This window comes from Eulemur rufifrons, chromosome 4 (genome assembly GCF_041146395.1).
Source record: "Eulemur rufifrons isolate Redbay chromosome 4, OSU_ERuf_1, whole genome shotgun sequence".
NCBI lineage: Eukaryota > Metazoa > Chordata > Mammalia > Primates > Lemuridae > Eulemur > Eulemur rufifrons.
The window spans coordinates 3,268,657-3,274,131 of NC_090986.1; positions in this window are offsets into that span (position 1 = coordinate 3,268,657).

Sequence of the window (5,475 nt, forward strand, 5' to 3'; positions counted from 1 at the left end):
CACCAACACTGGCCCGGCTAGCCACATCAATAGGTTGCGAATTCTTTTTCAGCACCAAAGTCCCACAGATTCACACCAACTGCACAGAGAAAGCAGCTTTTCTATCTTCTCCCCACCTCCAAGGGTGGAGCCCATCATGCCCCACACAAAAGTCTCTGAGCTGGGGGAGGGGTGCTGCCCAAAACCACAGCAACTAGTGTTACTGGTGACCACTCAGGATTCAGTACATGCTGGTTTGGCGGGATGAATCAACAGACTTGCAGCTGTCCCCTCTGCATCACAGTCCCACATTTTCACAACTGCCTAGCAGAGGGTCCTGCTCTTTCTGTCATGCCCTGAGCTGGCTGAATTGTCAGCAGTTTCCAGGGGCAGAGCTTCCTTTTCCCCATTCACCTCCTTTGTTCTGGCCCCTGTGACCACCAGAAGAGTGGTTCCTGTCTCCAAACTCTTGCATGGTCGCAGGAAGTAACCACTCAGACCAGTCCCTGCCTAGCAGAGTACAGTGCCAGCACAGAGCAGTTTAACAAAGGTTTCCCACTATTGTCTCATCTCCACAGAGCAGTTGTCCCATGTCATGACTTTGCACCTACTTCAGGAGCATCCCCAGCTGAGTGGGTGTGGAGGTCAGTGGAAGAGCCGGGTGTCCTCCTGTGGATAAAATCACACGGTGCTGGCTGGCCAGGTGGGTGCAGCCATTCCATGCTCTATTCTGTTTTGTGTCTCTCACACTCTCCAGTCTTTGCCATCGTATATCCCATTCACCTTCTTTTCTTCCTGCGCTGCGTGTCCCATGCTGTTTATCTGCAGATTCATAACACTGTTCTTGTGAGAGAGCGATCTACTTGTGTAGCTCTCTGAGTTCTTCACCTCCTTCCGTGGTAGCAGCAAGCCAAGAGGTCACCACAAATCTGCCATTTTTCCCCCCAGGCTTGAGCCTTGATTTCCATTTAGAGAGTTTACAACAAGGTCTAGTTTTCAGAGGGTTTGAGTAGAGCATAGACAGGATTTCACATACTTCAATTACTACACATTCCATGTAGAATGGACTATATGGGCCAAGATGGAAACAGCAATGGCATTTAGGTAGACCACACAAACATCCAGGTAAGTGTGCATGATGAATAGACCATGTAGTTAATTATGAAAATGCAAGAATTAGCTAGATTCTGAGGATATAACAAAGTACCGACCAGAATGAGAAATGTATCATTTGAGAGAAAAAGAGGAGCCTCTGATGATGTGAAAGCTTTGGGTACGAGCAAATGATAGAGCAATAGAACACCTTTTATTGATATGGTGAATTCTGGGCAGGGGAAATATCTGGGGAAAGGGGAATCAAAGTTTCTATTTCAAGTGTTTTAATTGTGAAAACCTGTTATGTATCCATATGGAGATGTTAATTAAGAAATTAGATATTCAGCTGTGGATTTCAGGCAAGAGAGTCTGTTTGGAAATATAAAGTTGACATCTGTAAACATAAACATAGAATGAAACAAAGGTATAAAAAAATTTAGTTGAATGAGAAGCCTGTTCTCTTAATTATTAGCACTGTCTTAATTATTACACATTTTTAGATATCTGTAGGTAATATCTCCTACTTCTTTGTTAGTATTCATTTAGATATCATTGGGCCTTTCCATTTTTAGGTAAATATTAGAACCATATTTTCATTTTCTCTGGAAAGCCTGTTGTAATTCTTATTAGAACTGCATAGCGTATATAAATTATATTGAGTAGATTTTATTCTTTCCAACCTTATGTATTATATAAATTGTTCAGATCTAGCTTCATGACCTTCAATATTATAATTGTTCTTCATGAAATTGTTTAGTGGTTATATGTGTGTATAAATTTACATGTATGTGTATAAACTTCGATTTGGTTTCATGTATATTTATGTATTCATAGGTATGCATTTTTGAAATTTAAGCAATTAAATGTAAAAACTCTGAATAGAAAATAAGCAAACTAGAAGGCTACTAAACAAGTAGAGTCCAAAGCAGAAACAGTACAAGAAGCTTTCTTTTTTTTTCTTTTTTTTTTTTTTTTTTGAGACAGAGTCTCGCTCTGTTGCCCGGGCTAGAGTGAGTGCCGTGGTGTCAGTCTAGCTCACAGCAACCTCAAACTCCTGGGCTTAAGCGATCCTACTGCCTCAGCCTCCCGAGTAGCTGGGACTACAGGCATGTGCCACCATGCCCGGCTAATTTTTTGTATATATATATTTTAGTTGTCCATATAATTTCTTTCTATTTTTAGTAGAGATGGGGTCTCGCTCTTGCTCAGGCTGGTCTCGAACTCCTGACCTTGAGTGATCCACCCGCCTCGGCCTCCCAGAGTGCTAGGATTACAGGCGTGAGCCACCGCGCCTGGCCAAGAAGCTTTCAAGTTACTTTTATCAAAACCTCAACAAACTCACAATTCTTACCTATGTAATGTATTCTTAACAAAAGAAATTATAGAATAAAATATAAACAAGTAATTAACAGTGGCCACATAAATTCTAACTGTGTGACTCAGAGCAAGTTAGTTAACTTCTCAGGGCCTCAGCCTCCTCATCTTAAAAAGGAGTGATTATAAAAATAGACACAATAGTAATCATATATAGTGATTCTAGGGGAAATTAACAATTTATCATAACCAGAATGTAGAATACTGCTTGCTATACAGTAGCTTTTATTTAAGTGATAACAGAAATTATTCATATATTTTGAATCTTGCATGGCATTACCATTGAAATATTTGATAAAAAGAGCTCAAAAGTATAAAGTTAGGCTAATGTTACTTAAAAATATCCTTCAACATTATAAATAGAATACTGGAAAATGAACTGTATCAATAGATAAATAAAAACTACATTCTCAACAAACATTTGTAATTACATACTTTCAAAAATGTCCCAACATTAGGACCAGTACAGTAACTTCTTCATTAAAAAATATTGAGTGTATATTGTTTGTCAGCTCATATCATAGGTTGCAAAAATGTAAACAATCAAGACAAACTCCTGAGGTTCAGAGGGTTACATTTTATTAAGGAAAATGGCACAAGTACAGATATAAAAGTAAGCACATAATAAAATGCAAGGACATGCTAATGCATATAAATAAAAAATGAGCAAGGCAATGGGGACAGTGCTTTGGCACCACTGTCTTACATTGGTTGGTCAACAAAGACCTCTCTTAGAAGTGATATTGCAGCAGAGATCTGCATAGAATGAGGGAGGAAGCCAACAGGAAGATACACAGAAAAGGAACACAAGCAAAGGGAACAGCAGGACGAAGGCTTTGAGACCAGGAAGAAAAGCATGTAGGACAGCACATCAGAAGCCCTGGGAGGAACTCAGCTAAATCACTGTGGGATGTCTGTAGCTAACAATAGCATATTATAGAGTTTCAAACAGCTAGAAGGAGGGTATTGAATGGTCTCATCACAAAGAAATGATAAATGTTTGAGATTGTGGGTATGCTAATTATCTTGATTGTATTACTATGTATTGTATTTATTGAGATATCAGTATATACTCCATAAATATGTACAAATATTATGTGTCAGTTACAAAGGAGAAACAAAGCAAAACAAAACAAAGCAAAACAAAAAACCATTTGAGAAAATTAAGTCTGATTGCATATGTATATTTTATACTATATGAGAATAGCATTTTCATTTTTGAGCTTTACGTAAACCTGTGATATGAATGACTTACCTGATATAATAATTATAGCTGTATTATAAGTCAAATACCAGACTTACTGGGTTGGTGACCAACTGATTTAAAAAAATTTGTTGTTACTGGTTATTCACTCAACCACAATGGACTATCATGTGAGAGGTAAAAGTCAAACACTAAATTGACCTAAATATAAATAGAATAAAATCATCACTTATTTAAAGTAATCAATATGGAATGCATTGTATATGTATAATACAAATCACCTTGCCTAAGCATTGATGTGCTATCGGCTCAAATAATTAAAGAAATAGCAATATCAACTATTTCTTAGTGCTTTGAAAAGAGATAAATAAAAAAACTGTATGAAAAGAATTTCCTAAAACTATTTTATTTTGTGTCTTATCTACATACAAAACACCAATCAGATATAACATTATATCTGAAATGAATTTCTATTAAATAAAGATGATAGCAGTGCCTGCCTCACAGAGTTGTTCTGAAGATTAGATCAGACATATTAATCACCCTCCAGAGAGAGAGACAGAAAGAGAGAGAGAAAGAGTTTAGGAAGGAACAGAGCCTGGCATATAGTCAGTACTTAGAAACAATAATTATTATTGTTGCTACTATTATTACTGTATTAGTATTTCTATAATTATTTTAATTACCTTATTCTCATCATTACTTATGTATTTCTTAAATATACATTTAAGCTACTATATAATATAGAGAGGGAAAATTAGAAGAAGTGAGAGAGAGAGAAGCAAGAGAGTGAGAAAGAAAAGAGTTTCAGGATATGTAATATCTATACATATATTAGAATATATAATAAAATATAAATAGAATATATATTAGAATATATAATAGAATATAAAGTAAGACAAAGCAAAATGCAATTTATAAGGTGGATCAGAAGTACATTTTGTACCCACTGTTCAGTAAAACTGGTTCATTAAGCTCTCTGGGGAGGAAAGAAACTCACCACATTGAATGACAGTGTTTAGGTTGGTTTCCTCACCCATAAGCACCCATGAAGTTGTGTGTTAAGGAGCAAAGCGATGCTCTGAAATCTATAACCTGAGCTGTTTAAAATTCCTAAAATTCCATTTCACACTAGCCATTTGATGTTTTAATTCAGCCCTTTTTTCCCTTCTAACTTTTCAACCCCATGAGATCACTGTAGAGTGACCATATGTCTGCCACTTGTTGCTGCCACCCAAGTTTAAGGGAATCCTATGATTAATGTCTCACAGTGACACCAAATCATCATATCACACACTAAATTGCTCATGTACCCTAAACAGCAAATGATACCACCGTGTGCAATTGTCCAAGTCAGAAATCAGAAAATCATTCTTGACTTCTATCTCTGCCCACTTTTATACACATATCAACATTTCCTACACATTCCGCCTAGAAAGTACATTCCCTGACTTATTCCTTCTCATCAACTTTGTTCCATGTGTGGCCACAGTGGCTCTAACACATCCATTTTATCCTTCTTTTTCAATTGAACAGAAACTGTGTGGACTCAGCACCACTGATGTACAATCACACACTATTTATCACTTCTTGAAGCCAGTAGAGTGTGGCTGACTGGGTAAATTCTGGACAATTATAACACATGAATGGTGGGGACTGAGGACACATACCCTTCTTACTTCCTTCATCCTGGTATTTTGCATATGGATATGGGATGTGTGTGTCTGATATCTTCCTGGAACAGTTTCACAGGAGCCAAACAAAGAGATTCTGGAACAGAAAACTATGAGCCACCAGGCAATTGCCTGTTGATCATGAGTCAC